At 41.7% G+C, this 23,095-nt stretch overlaps 1 protein-coding gene and 1 pseudogene across 1 annotated transcript in view; both read left to right on the forward strand.

Moving 5' to 3' along the window:
- Positions 1-23,095, forward strand: part of LOC115117933 (zinc finger protein 271-like) — a 43,401-nt gene that overhangs the window by 15,050 nt on the left and 5,256 nt on the right. The gene's annotated exons all lie outside the window — the stretch shown is intronic.
- On the forward strand, positions 3,808-23,042 carry LOC115121128 (myosin heavy chain, fast skeletal muscle-like; annotated as a pseudogene).

The following is a 23,095-nucleotide window of genomic DNA, read 5'->3' on the forward strand; positions in this document are numbered from 1 at the left end:
TTGCTACACTGTACCTAATGAACACAACACTGGTTCCGATCCAACAAATTGAGTACAACATTATTGAGATGATTGCGATATTAAAGTTGAGCCAACTCTTAAGTGGGATAAATTGCAGGACTATAAAGCAGAGGCTCCTATCATCAGGTCTTCAGTCATCCCAGATATAACAGCTGCCATAGAGGTCAAGACTATTACCAAAGCAGCAGTTAAATTGGACTCATTCACAGGCAGACAGGAACACTTCCCATTTCCCTCATGATTTAAATCAGTCTTCCAATTGTGAGACTGGATGTGAAGGGTTTAACTTCTAAACATTGATCGTTGGTGGGGTCATCTAGTGGATTGGGCTGTCACTTGTCCTTTCTGTTCCAAAAGGCTTGGCTAGGAAGAGTCCCCTGCTCTCCCAGAGACGCTTGTGTTCCAACAGCTGCAGCTGAAGTGGAGTTCAGCGATTTCTGACACACCTGTTTCTGAACATGGCCATATTGGGCTTGGAAATTATCTGTTGCTTAGGTACACTTCCTGTAACTCTGCCATCGACTGTATTGGGATCAAAGAGTTTCAAGAACAGCTCAGCAGGTTTGATAATATCTCTATGACGCAGGGTCATACAGTAATCCTAAACGACATTAGGCTGCATGTATTTCTGACACCCAGTTTTGGATCACGGCCATGTTAGGAGAAGGTCACTGGCTGGAAGTAATACCTAGACTTGTTTGTCTAAAGATCTGTAAATCTTGCTGTAAAACACAACAGCTCCCCATTTGATCCAAGTGTTTCTTCATGTAAATGCATTAGATTCATATTACATTTATCCCTCCATTGATTTCACACTGCATGCTGAAAGGTGAAGACCTCATACCTTTACTGTGGACCACAGAGAGATCTGATACAGGCCAGCACATTATTTTGACCTTATTAGTCAACCATGAGGTTCTCACATTGCTGACACCGTAATAGATTTACAGCGAGATATGTGACCTGGAAAATAAAATCTGAATTGACCGAGCCAAGGCTGGTTGTTTTGTGGATCCATGCCACAACTTGTGACATTTCATATCCAGATTTAGATTTGAACTGGCTGTGGGGTGTCTCAGCCAAACTCCTGTCTGTGGTGATAAAACTATTTTGCGAGCACAGACAGTCGTTTAAAGCACCCTTAACATGTATTGGATCAGGAGTTACTATCTAATCCTCCCAAGGCCCTGCTAAAATACATCAAATATGTACAATAACAGTTTTATAATGACAGTTTACTCAACTGCTTAATAATGTCTGGCAGTTAATAACAGTATATCAGGGGCCTTCAACTCCTGTTCTGGACAGCCCATCCACATGGTGTGCAGGCTTTTATTCCAGACCAGCACTAACACAGTGGGTTCAGCTAAATCAACTTGTTGTGAAGCATGATGCATCGTTCAGAAACATACGATATCTATTTAACATAAAATACTGCATATGTTCGAATTTTCGAAATAGTTTTTATTGGGAAGGCAGATAAAGCGTTTGTATCAAAAGCAATCACCTTTGCATGTGACAATACAGAATCGTATTCATTACTGCACCTGCTTAACCTACGACACCTCTGTTTTGAGCTGACTTTGCCGTTGACTAGAGCAAGGCCTTGCAAGGCAGCTTGGTTCCAAAACCCAAACCTTTGGTCGGGCCATCTTAAATCGAGTCGACTCACTCCTATAGGACTCCCAATTGCTCCGGCAATGTTTGTTTTTTTGGCCTTACAAAATTGTTAGTGAATTTTTTTGTAATGTTTTTTTTTTTCATTTTAAACGAAACAAGCGAAATCACCTGGAATTCAGGAAATATTTTTAAAATTGAGGTAATCTATTCCCAAGTATTCCCACAAATAAAAAATAGATATATGAGCAATGTAATCAAGGTATGAATTATTGATATTTTCAAATACAATCTATTTTTGGGCTTAGTTGTGGTCAATTTGCAGAGTACAAAAATATTGTAATTATGTTCCTGCGCCCTGACCATACGCTCTGACAAAAATCGCCCCACAGCTGAATCTAGTTGCCTACCCAATACTTATTTTCCACCATAATTTGCAAATAAATTCATTAAAAATCCTACAATGTGATTTTCTGGAATTTTTTTCTCTCATTTTGTCTGTCATAGTTGAAGTGTACCTATGATGAAAATTACAGGCCTCTCTCATCTTTTTAAGTGGGAGAACTTGCACAATTGGTGGCTGACTAGATACTTTTTTGCCCCACTGTATATATACCGGTCAATAGTTTTAGAACACCTACTCATTCAAGGGTTTTTCTTTATTTGTACTATTTTCTACATCTACATTTTTAATCAGCCAGCTCAGCTTCTAAGCTGTTTACTTCAGACTGTGAGAACAGTTTGAGGCAGTTATATCACTGTCAGCAATATGAGTGGATAAGATTATTGAAATACTGTTCTGGTGTTATGTGTCATCAAAGTGAGCAAAGCACGAGGTAACGACCATCTACATCACAAGCATGAGGTGAGGAGACAGTTCAGATGTGTTTACAAGCTAAACAATATAAATAACAGGTGAACATATATATAAAGTTGTTGATGAGGATTAATGCCACTAAAATGGAACTAAATAAGGTCAGATTAGACTTAAATCAGGTCATATTAGACTTAAATCAGGTCAGATTAGATTTAAATCAGGTCAGATTCGACTTAAATAAAGTCAGATTAGATTTAAATCAGGTCAGATTAGACTTCAATCAGGTCAGATTAGACTTCAATCAGGTCAGATTAGACTTCAATCAGGTCAGATTAGATTTAAATCAGGTCAGATTAGACTTAAATCAGGTCAGATTAGACTTCAATCAGGTCAGATTAGATTTAAATCAGGTCAGATTAGACTTCAATCAGGTCAGATTAGATTTAAATCAGGTCAGATTAGACTTCAATCAGGTCAGATTAGACTTCAATCAGGTCAGATTAGACTTCAATCAGGTCAGATTAGATTTAAATCAGGTCAGATTAGATTTAAATCAGGTCAGATTAGATTTAAATCAGGTCAGATGAAAACTGTATTAGTTGTAGTGGGGAAACTCACTCCATTACAGTATTTGAGGGTCAGTGGGAGTAACATGGACTCAGTCCATTACAGTATTTGAGGGTCAGTGGGAGTAACATTGGAATCAATTTGATTAATCCAACACATTTTTTTTGACATTATAATAATTATTAGCAATGACATATCTACTTTATGTAAATTCAGTGAAATTCAATTCAGAGACAAACATGACATTACAAAGTAATGTACTGGGAGTGTGGTGCTCCTGGAAGTGGAAGGGGCTAGTGAGACACAGACACACAGGTCTGGGGGGGAGGTCTCTCCTACAATCCATGTCCTTCCCCAGAGTGGTCCATAATTAACTGTTGCTTGGTTGGCACTTCCAACCAGATATAAGGAGACTAAGGCCCCAGCATCCATAAGTCAGATACCTTCTTCCTCTGTGGTAAGACCTCTCCAACTTTTACATTTGTCTCATGTTTGCACTCAGCAACTGAGGCAGTAGCTAACTGCAGTGTTTGAATTAAGTTATGCATGTCTCTTGTAAGATTTGACAGTATGCAATAAAGTGGCATTGATTTAAAATGTTTTACTTCCAATCTGTAACTCTCATTTACATAAATTGAAGAGGTTCTAGAATGTAACTGGGCTTTCAGGGGTAATTATTTGAATGTGTAGTAAAGTGAGTTGCCAAAATGTTTTTTGACGGCTAAATGATGAGCATTTAGACTTGTGCGTTTTCACAACACTCTCATGTTTCACAGGGTCCTCCAAGAAGTACACATTCATCTGTAGGAGGGGGAAAAGAAGGTGAGACATGGTTTGGCTCTTCACATAAAAAGTGTGAGAATATTCTGAGATACCACTCACCTAACTCTGTTGACTGGGGAGGAAGCACCACAGAGTCAATCATGTTTCTTGTTTCATCTCTTTCCTAGTTATCCGTCACCATGAGTACGGACGCGGAGATGCAAATCTACGGCAAGGCTGCCATATACCTCCGTAAGCCTGAGAGGGAAAGGATTGAGGCACAAACCGCACCCTTTGATTCAAAGAACTCCTGCTATGTGGCAGACAAGGCGGAGCTGTACCTTAAGGGTCTGGTCACTGCCAGGGCCGACGGGAAGTGTACTGTAACAGTCACGAAACCTGACGGCACTAAGGAGGTAAGTCTGATCTGAAAAGTATTCAAGTTTGTGCAATTACACTATTCCTTGAAAAATCATCTAAATTCTTAAAGAAAATGTCAACAAAAAAAAAGTTTAAAAAAAAGATACACATACATGCATGCACTCACTCTGTTTGCAATACTAGTGTTTAACATCATTTTTGAATGACTACCTCATCTCTGATTACCACTCCTACAATAATCTGTAAGGTCCCTCAGTCAAGCAGTGAATTTGAAACACAGATTCAACCACTAAGACCAGGGAGGGTTTCAAATGCCTTGCAAAGAAAGGCACCTACTGGTAGATGGGTAAAAAAACAAAAACATTTTAATTACACTTTGGATGGTATATCTCAGTCACTACGAAGATACAGGCGCCCTTCCTAATTAAGTTGCCTAAGAGGAAGGAAATCACTCAGGGATTTCACCATGAAGCCAATGGTGATTTTAAAACAGTTACAGAGTTTAATGGCTGTGATAGGAGAAAACTGAGGATGGAGCAACAACATTATAACAATGCTAACCGAAATGAAAGAGCGAAAAGGAGAAAATACAGAATAAAAATATTCCAAAACATGCATCCTATTTTTGCAATAAGGCATTAAAAGTAAAACTCTAAAGAATGTGGCAAAGAAATTAACTTCATGTCCTGAAGACAAAGTGTTATGTTTGGAGCAAATCCAACATGATTGAATACCAGACTTAATATTTTCAGCAGGACAATAACCTAAAACACAAGGCCAAATATACGGTGGAGTTGTTTACCAAGACGACATTGAATTGCCTTGTTACAGTTGACTTAAATTTGCTTGAAACTCTATGACACAACTTGAAAATGGCTGTCTAGCAATGTACAACAACCAGCTTGACAGAGCTTGAAGAATATAAAAAAGAATAATGCGCAATTATTGTACTAACCAGGTGTGTAAAGCTCTTGGAGACTTACCCAGAAAGACTCACAGCTGTAATCTCTGCCAAAGGTTATCCTAACATGTATTGACTCAGGTGTGTGAATACTTATGTAAATGAGATATTTCTGTATTTCATTATCAATAAATGTGCAACATTTTATTTTAAAAATATCCATTGAATAAATGTTGAATCCAGGCTGTAATACAACAACATCTGGAATAAATTAAGGGGTATGAACACTTTATGAAGCATTTACTTGCTTTTTGACTATATATAACTAACACATTTCTCATGTTGACTAGTCAAGAATCACCATGTATGTGTCAGTGGGTGATAACTAAGTAGTTGGATTAAATATGGATATATATATTTTTTTAATGATTCAACTTGTATTTAATGAGAAAAAAGAATTCAGTCATGTCCAGTTTGATCTGTGTTGTAATCTAGATTTCTGATGGTTTCAGGAAGGAAAAGAGTTCAAAGATGCAGACATCTATGAGATGAACCCCCCTAAGTACGACAAGATTGAGGACATGGCCATGATGACCTACCTGAATGAAGCCTCTGTGTTGTATAACCTCAAAGAGTGTTATGCAGCATGGATGATCTATGTAAGAAACCTGCACATACAAACACACACATACATGAACATAATAAATAAATAAATACAGTACTACCCATACAGAGGAGTCAAAAAATATTGACACTCTTGATAAATATGAGCAAAAATGTATTCTGAAATCTTTTATGAGTTGGGAGGGATCTTAGACCACTCATCCATACAGAATCCTTCCTGATCCTTGACATTCTTATGGACTGCCCACTTGAATTCAAACCGCAGGTTTTCAATGGGTTTCGAGTCCCAAGACTGAGATGGCCTTTGCAAAATGTTGACTTTGTGGCCAATTAACCATTTCATTGCAGATTTTCATGTCAACGTGGGTTTATTGTCCTGCTGGAAGATTAACTTGCGGCCAAGTTTCAGCCTCCTGGCAGAGGCAACGAGGTTTTCGGCTAAAATATCGTGGTACTTGATAACGTTCATGATACCATTGACCTTAACAAGGGCCCCAGTACCAGTGGAAGCAAAATAGCTCCATAATATCAAAGATCCACCACCGTATTTTACAGTAGGAATTGGGGTTCTTTTCTGCTTATGCATTCTAATTTCAGCACCAAACCCATCACTGGTTGGCTTACCCAAAGAGCTCTATTTTCGTGTCATCCAACAAATGTAAACGGCTGGAGTTTACTAAAATGGAACTGACACTTGGATTTGAACCAGTGCTTTAGTCGGATGACATGAAAATAGACCTCTATAATTCTGACCCCGATCTCTTTGAGAGAGAAATATATTACTTGTTAAAAACAAAATACTTTTTTTCAAGCAATTGTATTAGTATAAAAATATATACTTTTGCAGCTTACAATATAGCTCGGTAAAGTGACACCACTGTAATGAATGGTAGAAACCAAAACATATCAATACAGTAGACCCACATCAGTAAACCAAAGAACACCCACATCCTCACATAAATCCAGGTAAAAGAACATCTGACTTTACTAATACCCTAATTTAATTATTATTTCATCCAGACCTACTCTGGGCTCTTCTGTGCCACGGTGAACCCCTACAAGTGGCTCCCCATATACGACATGGAGGTTGTCAACGCCTACAGAGGGAAGAAGAGGATGGAGGCTCCACCCCATATCTTCTCAGTCTCTGACAACGCCTTTCAGTTCATGCTGATTGGTACGAGCTCTCATGGATGGATGGATGGATGGATGGATGAATGGATGTCCATAAGGACATATGGATCTCAAAGTCAATTAAGTGCTTATGGATAGATTAACGGATGCATCAATGGAATATGCTTCAGAGAGGTGTCTACTGTTTTCTAGTCTAGGTAATAACAGTTTGATGGGAATATCTGATTTCACTACCCTTGAATGGAAAATGCTCCAAAGTGAAATTCATGATGATGCTATGAATTAAATAATGTCCCCTGAATGTTGCTTGAGTATGATAAGTAATGTGTTTTTTTGGTTCCAGATAAGGAGAACCAGTCCGTCCTGATTACATAAGTTGTTTACTAAAATGTCACTTGAGAAAGTGTTTCTATTGTAATAAATTGGGTCACTTGGTGTGATGAAATACATGACAATATGAATGGATTAGAGCATCAGGTTATGTGTAATAACGAGTCGATGAGAAGGATTATTTGTTCAAGACTTATGTCAGAACACAGGTTAACAGTGTATTTTTCTACGCTATTTCTTAGTGAAAGACAATCTGACACTCAAACATGTAACTAAAACCCCTCTTTCTATGTCATATAAACCAGTGGAGAATCCGGTGCAGGAAAGACTGTCAACACCAAGCGTGTCATCCAGTACTTTGCCACCATTGCAGTGTCTGGTGGAGAGAAGAAGAAGGAAGTAGACCCCAGCAAAATGCAGGTAGGTTGTTCTTGTGTTTGCCTTTTTAACACATTTCAAGCAATGAAGAAAAATGTACTTTAGCACTTTACCAGTTTTTGAGCAACTTGTGTTTGTCTCAATCAGGGGTCTCTTGAGGATCAGATCATTGCAGCTAACCCTCTACTGGAGGTTTACGGTAATGCCAAGACAGTGAGGAACGACAACTCGTCTCGCTTTGTAAGTATGAAGGGCATACTGTGGAAGTTACCTTATATTGGAAAAATGTATTTAATTAGTTCCCTATAGTATACACTTTAAAATTGTACTCTTGATGTTGCTGTAGTAATAAAATAAAAATATCAACCCCTACCAATGTTCTTTAAATGATTTGCAATCCACTTAATAATTCACATTTCCTGTTGCTGCAGGATTTCCCCCCCTGCTGTAGCAAACTGGATCATACATCAAGATCCTATATCTGTATCAATAGACCCAACATCTGTCCAACAAACTAACATTTATCAAAGTCAAATGTTAGATTAATTTGTTGGCCTATTTTTAACACCCATAATCCTCAACAGGGTAAATTCATCAGGATTCACTTCCAAGGTGGTAAACTGGCTAAAGCTGACATTGAAACCTGTGAGTTGGTTTTGATTGTTTCTCAATGCTTTCCTAAATTCACACAGATTATTGTTTGGAGATCATATCATCAAATGTAAAAAAAAATATTATATCATTAAATGTTATCTCATGTTCTCTCTCTCTTTCTCACTCTCCTTGTGTCACTACAACTTTCTCTCCCAGGTCTGCTGGAGAAGTCCAGAGTGTCCTTCCAGCTGCCCGATGAGAGAGGCTACCACATCTTCTTCCAGATGATGACAGGCCACAAACCTGACATAGTTGGTACGACAAAGTAGAGGTCCAGAGAAAATGATTCCCACCCAGATTTTCCCCTAACCCTACCACTCCTCCCCTAACCCTATCATCCCTACCACTCCTCCCATAACCCTACCACTCCTCCCCTAACCCTATCATCCCTACCACTCCTCCCCTAACCCTATCATCCCTACCACTCCTCCCATAACCCTACCACTCCTCCCCTAACCCTATCATCCCTACCACTCCTCCCCTAACCCTATCATCCCTACCACTCCTCCCCTAACCCTATCATCCCTACCACTCCTCCCATAACCCTACCACTCCTCCCCTAACCCTATCATCCCTACCACTCCTTCCCTAACCCTATCATCCCTACCACTCCTCCCATAACCCTACCACTCCTCCCCTAACCCTATCATCCCTACCACTCCTCCCCTAACCCTATCATCCCTACCACTCCTCCCCTAACCCTATCATCCCTACCACTCCTCCCCTAACCCTATCATCCCTACCACTCCTCCCATAACCCTACCACTCCTCCCCTAACCCTATCATCCCTACCACTCCTCCCCTAACCCTATCATCCCTACCACTCCTCCCATAACCCTACCACTCCTCCCTAACCCTATCATCCCTACCACTCCTCCCCATAACCCTATCATCCCTACCACTCCTCCCCTAACCCTATCATCCCTACCACTCCTCCCCTAACCCTATCATCCCTACCACTCCTCCCCTAACCCTATCATCCCTACCACTCCTCCCCTAACCCTATCATCCCTACCACTCCTCCCCTAACCCTATCATCCCTACCACTCCTCCCCTAACCCTATCATCCCTACCACTCCTCCCCTAACCCTACCACTCCTCCCCTAACCCTATCATCCCTACCACTCCTCCCCTAACCCTACCACTCCTCCCCTAACCCTATCATCCCTACCACTCCTCCCCTAACCCTACCATCCCTCCCCTAATTGGAGTTAACAAATGGACAACAATACTTAGGCTTCTACTTCCAGTTTATACATACTATATACATTTTACATACACAATGTATTTTACAATAGTTGTCTTTTGTTTGTTATTTGTCCCATGCTTCATCTACCCTCAACCCCTCTACACTATAATCCACACTAATAATACTATTACAATGAGTACATCCAAGGTAACAAGGCATCTAGACATTTGGAAGGTCTCTGGGAAATATCTATCAAGTAATGCACTGTGATGCACTAGTCCACAAGTCTCATTCTCCTCTTTTGATGTTATTCATTATATACTACATGTATCCTTGAGTCCATCTATTGAGTAAAGGAGGGAGAGATACTGAAGTTAGAACAGCAGAATTCTAAGAGAATTAACTGACAAGCTGTTCTCCTTTGTCCACAGAAATGGCGCTCATCACCACTAACCCCTACGACTTCCCCATGTGCAGTCAGGGTCAGATTACTGTGGCCAGCATCAATGACAATGAAGAGCTGGATGCCACAGATGTGAGTAAAACAAAGGGTTAACCAAACTCTAGATAGGGAATGGCTAGGACCACCATACACACTGAATGCACTGTGCAATTCCAACTTGGTGGCAGCTGGGAATCTTCATTTTTTTCACATACCAAACTACCATTCAGTTCATCACTGTTGTACTTCCTCTTTAATGCCAGGATGCCATTACCATCCTGGGCTTCACTAATGAAGAGAAGCAGGCCATCTACAAGCTGACAGGAGCTGTATTGCACCATGGCAACTTGAAATTCAAGCAGAAGCAACGTGAGGAGCAGACAGAGCCAGACGGCACAGAGGGTGAGTCCCACTCATAGATATACAATATATAAAGCATTAGTCCCATTCCCAAAGATAGAAATATACTGAGTGTACAAAACATTAGGAACACCTTCCTAACATTGAGTTGCACCCCCTTTTGCCCTCAGAACAGCATAAATTTGTCAGGGCCTGGACTCGAAAACGTGTCGAAAATGTTCCACAGGGGTGCTGGCTCTAATGCTTCCCACAATTGTGTCAAGTTGGCTGGATGTCCTGCTGGTGGTGGATCATTCTTTATACACACAGGAAATTGCTGAGTGTGAAAAACCCTGCAGCGTTGCAGTTCTTGACACACTCAAATCAGTGCGTCTGGCACCTACTACCATACCCTGTTCAAAGGAACGTAAATATTTTGTTAGGCCCATTCAGCCTCTGAATGGCACACATACACAATCCATGTCTCAACAGTATCAAGGCTTAAAAATCCTTCTTTAACCTGTCTCCCCCCTTCATCTACACTGATTGAAGTGGAATTAACAGGTGACATCAACAAGGGATCATAGCTTTCACCTGGTCAGTCTATGTCATGGAAAGAGCAGGTATTCCTAATGTTTTGTACACCCAGTGTAGTCAGGCAGGAGTTATTTTTAAGACACAATTCCAACCTCCAGAAATGATTTGAAATGATGGATATGTGAGAAATCCTAAACCTAACCCACAAAGAAGTTACCCAAACTATTTTGTCAGTGTGAAATCAGAAACAAGTGATCTTGTGTCCCTGAGTCTGTTGTTGTTGGTTCTCTCTCCAGTGGCTGATAAAATCGCCTACCTGCTGGGCCTGAACTCAGCTGAGATGTTGAAGGCTCTGTGCTACCCCAGAGTGAAGGTCGGCAACGAGTATGTGACCAAGGGACAGACTGTGCCTCAGGTAAGTCAGCCAAACAGAGCATCTACCATTTTCTGAGCACCATAATTATTTTGGGGATGAGTGCATAGCTTAAAAAACAAAACGTATCTTGTTTTTCCCTAGCTCTTATCAAGAGACATGGTCAATATCTCACATATTAATTTGAGGTATTATCATTGCAGGTTAATAACTCAGTCAGTGCTCTGGCCAAGTCCATCTATGAGAGGATGTTCTTGTGGATGGTCATCCGTATCAATGAGATGTTGGACACCAAGCAGCCAAGGCAGTTCTATATCGGTGTGCTTGACATTGCCGGGTTTGAGATCTTTGACGTGAGTATGAGACCAGAACAAGACAATTAGTTGTGATTGAGATGGATTACAGTCTTGTATGATGAAATGATCCCTTTTAAAATTCCATCAACAATATAACAGCATGGAGCAGCTGTGCATCAACTTCACCAATGAGAAACTGCAACAGTTTTTCAACCACACCATGTTCGTCCTGGAGCAAGAGGAGTACAAGAAGGAGGGAATCGTCTGGGCCTTCATTGACTTCGGCATGGACTTGGCTGCCTGCATTGAGCTTATTGAGAAGGTACGATGTCTGTGAGGATTTTAATGGTACAAGGTATCTGACTGTTGAGAACTCAATGTTTCCTAAATGAATGTAATCCGTAAATAGAATGTTTGCAAAAGGAATAAATGTGATCCTAAATGGAAATATCACTAATTTGATATACATCTCTTTTCGTAAAGCCATTGGGCATCTTCTCCATCCTTGAAGAGGAGTGCATGTTCCCCAAGTCTTCAGACACTACCTTCAAGGACAAGCTGTACTCCCAGCATCTTGGCAAAACAAAGGCGTTTGAGAAGCCCAAGCCTGCCAAAGGCAAGGCAGAGGCCCACTTCTCCCTGGTGCACTACGCCGGAACTGTGGACTACAACATCACTGGGTGGCTGGAGAAGAACAAGGATCCCCTGAACGACTCAGTTTGTCAACTGTACGGGAAGTCCCCAGTAAAAATTTTGGCTGCCCTGTATCCTACTGCCCCACCTGAGGGTAAGACTAGCATCACGTCACAAGATTTCATTTAAAGCACTTGTTACAACCAAATGTTCTTTAAAGTCTCTGAATGTATCACACTTTCTCAGGGTTTATTACTGGGTTAATTTAATCATACAATAGGTGTTATTCTACACAATCTCATTGGCAGCATTTGCCTCTAGATAAGTGTGAAGTTAACCAGAGATTCTCTGGTTTATAATTAGTGTGCTTGCTGAATACAAGACCACTCTAGATTTCTTACATACTCTTCTAATTATTATATTCATTCCACCCCCTCTAGGAAATGTACTTTTCTAGTTATATTTAACTTTTCCACATTTTAACAGATACAACCAAGAAAGGAGGCAAGAAGAAGGGTGGTTCCATCCGTGTCCTCCCAGTTCAGGGTGAGCTTTTGAAATGTGTATATTCAGTCCTTCAAAAGTTGCATTGATTATCATAAATGATGTCTGAGAAAATGGTTTGTAACCCTCTTACAGGAGAACTTACATAAGCTGATGACCAACTTGAGGAGCACTCATCCTCACTTTGTGCGCTGCCTGATCCCCAATGAGTCAAAGACTCCAGGTACAAGAAATATTGAGTTAAATATGGCATCTTATCAGTACAGTATCAGTAACCTTAACGATCCCAATCTATAACCTGTTTATTAGTATTAAAAGAGACTTGTTTTGTTTTACCAGGTCTGATGGAGAACTTCCTGGTTATCCACCAGCTCAGGTGTAATGGTGTACTGGAGGGTATCAGGATCTGCAGAAAGGGATTCCCCAGCAGAATCATCTATGCTGACTTCAAGCAGAGGTACACAAACATAAATTCACACATGCTCACAGATCTGCTCCAAGGATAAGCTTACCTTTTACGTAATATAACCAACCTACAACTGCACATATGTAAATAATCTATCTTTATTCAGGTACAAAGTACTGAATGCCAGCGTCATCCCTGAGGGACAGTTCATGGACAACAAGAAGGCTTCTGAGAAGCTGCTTGGGTCCATTGATGTGAATCACGAGGATTACAAGTTTGGACACACCAAGGTCAGTCAAAAAACCCCAATAAAAGCTGACAACAAAACACAACTGGAATAATAATTTAAACCGGTACCATATAAAATCTCTCAAGGTGATCTATCCATCCTTTTGTTCTTTCTTCTTCATTTAACTAATGGAAAAGGTGGCAAAACATTGTACTGTTTTTCTTCAAAGTCATGTATCACAAGTATAGAAGAGAATCTAAACTCATTATCATGTGCATGGTGTTATAGTGGTATGGCTGCAGTTATCTGTATCTGTGTACATTATTAATCTACAATTGAACAATGTCTAACAACTTAGAAACAACCTGTCACATGGTTTGGTTGCAACCATTGCAGAGTTAATGTTGTTTAAATCAATCTAGTGGTGTTGTTCCCCTCTTTTGATTCAACCCTTTCTATCTGTGGTTCCATTGACCGTGTTAACCTGTGTCTCAGGTGTTCTTCAAAGCCGGTCTGCTGGGTGTCCTGGAGGAGATGAGAGATGAGAAGCTGGCCACTCTGGTCGGCATGGTCCAGGCTCTCAGCCGTGGATTCCTCATGAGGAGAGAGTTCACCAAGATGATGGAGAGGAGGTGAGGAATAGTAGACATCTTGGCAAAGCTTTCTGTCAACCACCTGTATCTAATGCATTATGATTACATACTGTATATGCTTTGAGTTGTTCAGAATGAGAAAGTACATTTTATAATGGTCTACTAAAGCTTTTGGGTTAATTAATTTAGTCCAGAAATGGATGTAGCAACTAAGGATTCTAGCTTAATAGCTGCAGTTTGGGATTTGGCTGTTCAACTGTCATTTACATTTTTGGTATTTACCTTTTCATTCTTGAAGAATATAAAATGTCTCATGAGCTTAGAATGCACGACCTGTCAGATCTTGCATCTAGACCACTGTCTATGAATTTAGGAGGGGTTACATGTTCCTAGCCCCATTCCTCAGCTGTAAAAAAACAGTGGCAGGTGGTTCTGTTTTGTTGTTCATCTAATCCCAGAATGTAGCTTTAAGTATGTCACTCACCATGTCACTCTGTCCTTTCTGTCAATCAGAGAATCAGTTTACGCCATCCAGTACAACATCCGCTCATTCATGAATGTCAAAACCTGGCCATGGATGAAGTTGTACTTCAAGATCAAGCCCCTGTTGCAGAGCGCTGAGACTGAGAAGGAGCTGGCCAACATGAAGGAGAACTATGAGAAGATGACGACAGACCTGGCCAAGGCTCTGGCCACAAAGAAGCAAATGGAGGAGAAGTTGGTGGCCCTGACACAGGAAAAGAACGACCTGGCACTCCAAGTCGCGTCTGTGAGTGACCCGGGCACATTTGCATACACATGAACACACATTTGCATACACATGAATACACATACATATGAACACACATTTGCATTCACATGAATACACATACATATGAACACACATTTGCATACACATGAATACACATACATATGAACACACATTTGTATTTCCCATGTTATATATCTCTTGAATGTCTATTGATTTGCTCTGAGCTCTTTGAGTAACATGTATACTTGGATACAAAGTAAGGCCTCTGATTTTGTTTCTGCTGTTCTGAAACCAGGAAGGAGAGAGTCTGAACGATGCTGAGGAAAGGTGTGAGGGGCTCATCAAGAGCAAGATCCAGCTGGAGGCCAAACTCAAAGAGACGACCGAGAGGCTGGAGGATGAGGAGGAGATCAATGCTGAGTTGACTGCAAAGAAGAGGAAGCTGGAGGATGAGTGCTCTGAGCTGAAGAAGGACATTGATGACCTGGAGCTCACCCTGGCCAAAGTGGAGAAGGAGAAGCACGCCACTGAAAACAAGGTCTTGGGTCTTACTATTGACAGTCTAACCAAACAATAATCCAATCGATAATCAACTCAAAACATAGCTTAACAGAAATGGAATTCACGTTGTATTGTGGGTGCAGGAACAATTAGGACACAATAGTAGAATTTCAGTTGTGTGGGGTACTCCCCAAATGTATTGCATGTTCTGCTCCCATCTCATGGGGCGGCAAGTAGTCTAGTGGTGTTGGACTAGTAACAGAAAGGTTACCCGAGATGACAAGGTAAAACATCTGTCGTTCTGCCCCTGAACAAGGCACTGTTCTTTGGCCATCATTGAAAATAAGAATTTGTTCTGAATTAACTGACTTGCCTATTTAAATAAAGTTTTTTTTTAAATGTCATATTTGACTTCCATTCAGTAGAGGGGCATGGTGAACACTGCCACCTAGTGTTGAATACATAGTACAGTAATTGTTGAGGCATTTCTAATCTAAATTAATTGAAGGCAATATATAACAAACTAAATCTCCCCTTTATGGTGAAGTATAATTATGTTGTGGAAATGTACAGGTTAAAAACCTGACAGAGGAGATGGCATCTATGGATGAGAGTGTTGCCAAGCTGACCAAGGAGAAGAAAGCCCTCCAAGAGGCCCACCAGCAGACACTGGATGACCTGCAGGCAGAGGAGGACAAAGTCAACACTCTGACCAAGGCCAAGACCAAGCTGGAACAGCAAGTGGACGACGTGAGTGGAGTTTGACATTTTGGCCATGATAGTATGTAAGATTAAATTATCTTCAGTTGTTTAGATTTTAATAATATATGTGTTTTTATCTTCTAGCTTGAGGGTTCTCTGGAGCAAGAGAAGAAGCTCCGTATGGACCTTGAGAGATCCAAGAGAAAGCTGGAGGGAGATCTGAAACTGGCCCAGGAGTCCATAATGGACCTGGAGATTGACAAGCAGCAAGCTGATGAGAAAATCAAGAAGTAAACACAAACAAATGAGAACAGTATTACCTGCAATAATGGTTGTTTTTGTTTTTTAATTAGCATTTGCATGTGATTCTTAAAAGAAAAGTGAATGGTATAATACTCTCCCTTTACACTATCGAACCAAAACCACCTCTGCATTTGACATATTTTTGTTTCTTAGGAAGGAGTTTGAGACCACCCAGCTCCTCAGCAAGGTTGAGGATGAGCAGTCTCTGGGAGCTCAGCTGCAGAAGAAGATCAAGGAACTCCAGGTATAGTACAGGATATAAGCTCCAGTACAGAAAAGCACAGACTTGAATCATTTCCTTTAAAAAATCATAACACTTTTTCTGGCAGCAGACAGTTTTCCAGGTGGCTTCTGATGGCTCAGTAGGTTGGAAGATGGTGTTTCTTGTTGGTGCTTCTTACCATCCCCACTCAGCCCTCAATGACAATATACATGTTAAAATGGCTTATATCCATCTAGAGTCCTTTGTCTAACTTCTTACCTTTGAGGGTTTGGCTTCTGCATGGGACACTGTCTACTGAATATATTAGTGTAACTGGCTTTTTATTAAACACATTTATGCAAAATATACATACTATTATTATTTTGTGAGGTTCAATTGTTTAAACTGTATTGTAGTGTTCATCCCCCTGCTTTTACACCTGTTCTAGGCCCGTATTGAGGAGCTGGAGGAGGAAATTGAGGCTGAGCGTGCTGCCAGGGCTAAGGTTGAGAAGCAGAGGGCCGATCTCTCCAGGGAACTTGAGGAGATCAGCGAGAGGCTGGAGGAGGCCGGAGGCGCCACTGCTGCTCAGATTGAGATGAACAAGAAGCGTGAGGCTGAGTTCCAGAAGCTGCGTCGTGATCTTGAAGAGTCCACCCTGCAGCATGAGGCCACAGCCGCCGCTTTGCGCAAGAAGCAGGCCGACAGTGTGGCTGAGCTCGGGGAGCAGATTGACAACCTGCAGCGCGTCAAGCAGAAGCTGGAGAAGGAGAAGAGCGAATACAAGATGGAGATTGATGACCTCTCCATCAACATGGAGGCCGTCGCCAAGGCTAAGGTGAGTAGTGATGTTTTGATCAAGCAGTGTTGAGGAGGGTCAACTACATCACCATTCAAGTGAACTGAAGTTGACAGGAGTCACATATATAAAGTAATGATGGAACATGTTTCACTAACAGGGCAATCTGGAGAAGATGTGCCGTACTCTTGAGGACCAGCTGAGTGAGCTCAAGACTAAGAATGATGAGAATGTTCGCCAGGTCAACGACATCAGCGGACAGAGGGCCAGACTCCTGACAGAAAATGGTACCATCAACAATGAACAACAAGCCAATGCTTTCCTTCAGTAGAACACAACATGTATTAGGGGCTAGATGCACATAGTCCACTCCACATACATTGTGAACAGTACAGTAGAAACTAACATTGCCCTATGATACCTCAAAATACATTTTCAATCTTAGAGAACAGAGACCCTATTTACAAAATGTCCCTCTGTCCCTGCAGGTGAGTTTGGTCGCCAGCTGGAGGAGAAGGAAGCCCTGGTGTCTCAGCTGACCAGAGGAAAACAGGCCTTCACCCAGCAGGTGGAGGAGCTGAAGAGGGCGATTGAGGAGGAGGTCAAGGTAAGGGACCCAAAATGGAGAGTTTAGAGCCGTATCTTTACATAGACGGTGACTACACCACCCTCAGACTCTTCTATTGTCTCTCCACCCTCAGAGACTTCTACTGTCTCTCCACCCTCAGAGACTCCTACTGTCTCTCCACCCTCAGAGACTCCTATTGTCTCTCCACCCTCAGAGACTTCGACCATAATGTGTTTGACTATCTCACTCATCTCTCCTTGTCTTTCATTCTCACAGGCTAAAAATGCACTGGCCCATGGTGTCCAGTCTGCCCGCCATGACTGTGACCTCCTGAGGGAGCAGTTTGAGGAGGAGCAGGAGGCCAAGGCAGAGCTGCAACGCGGCATGTCCAAGGCCAACAGTGAGGTGGCTCAGTGGAGGACTAAGTATGAAACTGATGCCATCCAGCGCACAGGAGGAGCTGGAGGAGGCCAAGTGAGTCGCACACAACAGAAAAACTCAGATATGGTGTGGATGGTGAGGGTGGTAGGGGGCTCTGAGAAAAAGTTACATCAATATGTATTGAAACATATGTATCACTCCATAAAACCAACCTCTGTTGTCCAACAGGAAGAAGCTGGCCCAGCGTCTGCAGGAGGCGGAGGAGACCATTGAGGCGACCAACTCCAAGTGCGCCTCCCTGGAGAAGACCAAGCAGAGGCTGCAGGGAGAGGTGGAGGACCCCCAACGCATTGGCCGCCAACCTCGACAAGAAGCAGAGGAACTTTGACAAGGTGAAAATGAATAAACCTCACCTTCGGCTGATATTTACTGTTTGAAATATGATGAATTGTAGTATAATTGTAGCATATTTCTGATTCAAAACTCTTCATCAATGACATCTGATGAAAATCCCATGGATTCCCCTAGGTTCTGGCAGAGTGGAAGCAGAAGTATGAGGAGGGCCAGGCTGAGCTGGAAGGAGCTCAGAAGGAGGCTCGCTCTATGAGCACTGAACTCTTCAAGATGAAGAACTCCTACGAGGAGGCTCTGGATCATCTGGAGACTCTGAAGAGAGAGAACAAGAACCTGCAACGTGAGCATTTGACAGCAGTTCTATTTGGCTCATGTTTCATTGAATCATATTAACAGCAATTAATATTGCTAATGTCAACTTCAGTGCATTGGCGATATCCACTGAAAATCTCCCAAGTCTAAATTGCTTCTGTGTGTGTGTGTGTGTGCAGAGGAAATCTCTGACCTGACTGAGCAGATCGGAGAGACTGGCAAGAGCATCCATGAGCTGGAGAAGGCCAAGAAGACCGTGGAGACAGAGAAGTCTGAGATCCAGACCGCTCTGGAGGAGGCTGAGGTACAAACTACAGCTGTTTGATGGGAAAAGCACTAGCCAACGCCAGCTACAGTCCAATAATGCCTGTATTGGAGTATATTGTAGTCATATATATTTAATTCCTACATCCAAATGATTTGAACACAATTGGCCTGACTGCCTCTGTTTGTCCAGGGAACACTGGAGCACGAGGAATCCAAGATTCTGCGTGTGCAGCTGGAGCTGAACCAGATCAAGGGTGAGGTGGACAGGAAGATCGCTGAGAAGGATGAGGAGATGGAGCAGATCAAGAGGAACAGCCAGAGGGTGGTTGACTCCATGCAGAGCACCCTGGACTCTGAGGTCAGGAGCAGGAATGATGCCCTGAGGGTGAAAAAGAAGATGGAGGGAGACCTGAACGAGATGGAGATCCAGCTGAGCCACTCCAACAGGCAGGCCGCTGAGGCCCAGAAACAGCTGTCCAGGGACAGCTCAAGGTAAAGGGACTGGGACATCAGGTTCAAACACCTGAACATGGAGAGGGATTTGTGAGAGATGTGTTTGTAGATTTGTGAATCTGTAGCAAATAATAGAATAGAGGATTTGAATAGAGTGGTTTATGTACTAAAGGTAGCGATACTGGGGAAATTCTTACCAATGAATATTTCTATCACTGATCGATCCTATCACCCCTACTTCCACAAGTTCTAATGAACGTATGTCATTGTGAACCCCAGGATGCCCAATTGCACCTTGATGACGCCGTCCGCGCTGCAGAAGACATGAAGGAGCAGGCCGCCATGGTGGAGCGTAGAAACGGTCTGATGGTGGAAATCGAGGAGCTGAGAGTTGCTCTGGAGCAGACAGAGAGAGGCCGCAAAGTGGCTGAGACTGAGCTGGTAGACGCCAGCGAGCGTGTTGGACTGCTGCACTCCCAGGTATGGGTCAAAAGCCATTTCTAATGAAACTCAACCAAGCATACTATTTAAACACACCTGGAATTTGACAGTGCTTGCTTTAGATGTTCAGAATTTCAGTCTTGTGACTTGCAAGTTATCTTGAGAGTCAAACAAATCATCTTGTTTCCTCCTTCAGAACACCAGCCTTCTGAACACCAAGAAGAAGCTGGAGACTGACCTGGTGCAGGTGCAGGGAGAGGTGGATGACATCGTCCAGGAGGCCAGGAATGCAGAGGAGAAGGCCAAGAAGGCAATCACTGACGTGAGTCCTTGAATTACATCAACTTGACTTGTCCTCAAGAGAAATGGTAGCTGTGCTGGTTAAGAACAACAAAGATCTGAGAGGGACATTATCATTGGTGCATAAAATAAACAAATTACTATTCTAGGCGGCCATGATGTCCGAGGAGCTGAAGAAGGAGCAGGACACCAGCTCTCACCTGGAGAGGATGACGAAGAACCTGGAGGTCACAGTCAAGGACCTGCAGCACCGCCTGGATGAGGCTGAGAATCTGGCCATGAAGGGAGGCAAGAAGCAGCTCCAGAAACTGGAGTCCAGGGTGAGATACCTGCAGGGTGGATTAGGGTGGATTGAAAGACTGATTGCTGGAAATGTATTTGATCATATAAAAAATAAACAGGAACATTGTTTAATGACTTGTTCTCACAATAACCCACCTAGATCAGGGGTTCCCAAACTTCTTTGCATCGGGGACCACCCCTTTTGTGATAGCGAATTCATCAGGGACCCCCTTCATAATATCAGAACACAACTCCTACTTTAAAGTGCATCAAAAATAGCATCCACGCAGATTTACTATGACTTCTGCAGTGCATGACTGGACTAATCAAGTCTGGGGCCCTGGGAAATAACATTGTTAAGTCCCCCTTGTTTGCATCTGAGAGAAAATGTTGCAGTTTTAAAGCTTAAATTACTGTGGATTTATGATCACAACAAAACAAATTATAATAATTGTACACTTATTTAGTGGAGTTGATCCAAGACCTTTAAATAAAAAGGTAATTGGATCAAGACTTCTTCTAATCTGCCATTTCGATCATAATAATAATAATAATTCACAATAAATATCAACACAGAATATAATATACATTCATCGAATTAATGTCATAGTAATAATTTATCTCTCTATTGTTACGTCTCATTCAACAACCGTTGCTAGGCAAGCTAGCGTTGCTATGCGGGGCTACCAGCTAGCAGGCTAATGGCTGAATTACATTTTAGGCTAGCGGACTTTAATAAGTTCGTAAAACCTGAAAATACAACATAACATCTCAACAAACATATGTACATACTCCAGAAACTTTGCCGTCTTGAATATGGTGTTTTTCCACTCGCTTACTTTCAAAATAAAGACATTAAAATGTATTTATGTAGGTGCTTCTGTCTTGCTGTTGGCTCACTTGGCAAACTACTCTCAACTGCCAGAGCGCGAGCTCCATAATTAATACAATGTCACAACATTAAAACATGCGAGTGGCGACCTCTAGTCGCCGTACTGGTACTGCACCATACACCGCTAAACGCATGACAAAATGGTTAAAAGTCATAGTTCAAATACAAGATGAATTTGAGTTGAGAGCCTCCCAGACCCGTTGTTTATTCTAAGAGTTAATAACATACATTGTGTATGAATAATATTATATTGTACTGTATTGCATCCTCTAAACGTTTTCCAAAGATCCCTGGCTGTTTAATCTGTTCTTGCTATAAATATTCATAAACAAATTCAAATGTAAAATGTAAATTCCACTTTGAGAACCACTGACCTAGATAATGAAAAGTTGTTGTTATAATTACAGAGTACATAGGAACAGATAACAACTGTGTGGGTAGAAGACCTTGACTGGGTAGAAGATTCTACCGTTTTACAAATAGTTGTTAGGTCTGATTTGATTTCACCACCTCAAACAAATACCTACATGTATTTCTTCCACAAAGGTGCGTGAGCTCGAGACTGAGGTGGAGGCCGAGCAGAGAAGAGGTGTAGATGCAGTCAAGGGAGTCCGCAAGTATGAGCACAGAGTCAAGGAGCTCACTTACCAGGTAAGAGATAGAGAAAGTGCCTTCTTCACACACTTGACACTAACACAGAGAGGTTTGTGTATAAAACTATTGTGACATTGATTCTTTGCTCTTCTCCCACAGACTGAGGAGGATAAGAAGAACGTTAACAGACTTCAGGACCTGGTAGATAAGCTGCAGATGAAAGTGAAGGCCTACAAGAGGCAGGCTGAGGAAGCGGTGAGTCACAGACTAGGTCAAATACTCTGAAAGCATACAATGGAAAATGTTTTTTTTCCCCCTACAAAACGTAATGTCCATACGGTTTAGTTGAAGTGTTGCTACAGCACACCAGTCAACAATGATAATTGATAGTGCAAGTAAATGCTGAAGAAAGTATGCACATTTTTGAGTGCCTTTTATGTGTTACCAACTTAAAGGAGATTGAATATTAATTAGCTGGTCTAGTGGTAGTGCTGGAGGCAGCGGTTCGTTCCCGTTCTGACACTCACTTTCTCTGCAGTATCATATATCTCCCTGTATACATTGCTATCCTAAATCTGCCAATATGTGTTTTTCTGAAAATAATATTTTTATTTGCTACCTGAAGCTTCAAACGCTAATGTTCTGCTCTCCCTCCCTTTCCTCGCCCAGGAGGAAGCAGCAAACCAGCACATGTCTAAGTTCAGGAAGGTTCAGCATGAGCTGGAGGAGGCTGAGGAGCGTGCTGACATCGCTGAGAATCAGGTCAACAAGCTCAGAGCCAAGACCCGTGACTCTGGAAAGGTACAGAACTGCTGCTAGACCTGTACCTGACTCATGTTCAGATATGACCACATCAACACCACCTATGATTCAGTCTTCTCAGAGGTCAATACTGAACTTTTACACTCAACTGTATTGAAGATCTCTAAGAAGAACATTTAAGGAAGGGCAATGCTTGATACATATATTTATCATGTTCATTATTATTACTGATCCATTATATTCTATCCAAGTCTATCCATATATTTATCATGTTCATTATTATTACTGATCCATTATATTATTTATTTCTTCTTACAGGGAAAAGAAGTTGCTGAATAAACAAGACCAAAGAATTGAAGATCAAAGTCTTACCATTTTCCTGTGTTGCATAAAATATGATTTTCATGGTGAAATGTTGAGCATTGATTAAAAACATGTGGATCTACATACACTTCCTTTGTGACTGTGGACTTATTACTCAGCAAACAGCTTTTTCATACAATA

Source organism: Oncorhynchus nerka, linkage group LG15 (genome assembly GCF_034236695.1).
Source record: "Oncorhynchus nerka isolate Pitt River linkage group LG15, Oner_Uvic_2.0, whole genome shotgun sequence".
Taxonomy (NCBI): Eukaryota; Metazoa; Chordata; class Actinopteri; order Salmoniformes; family Salmonidae; genus Oncorhynchus; species Oncorhynchus nerka.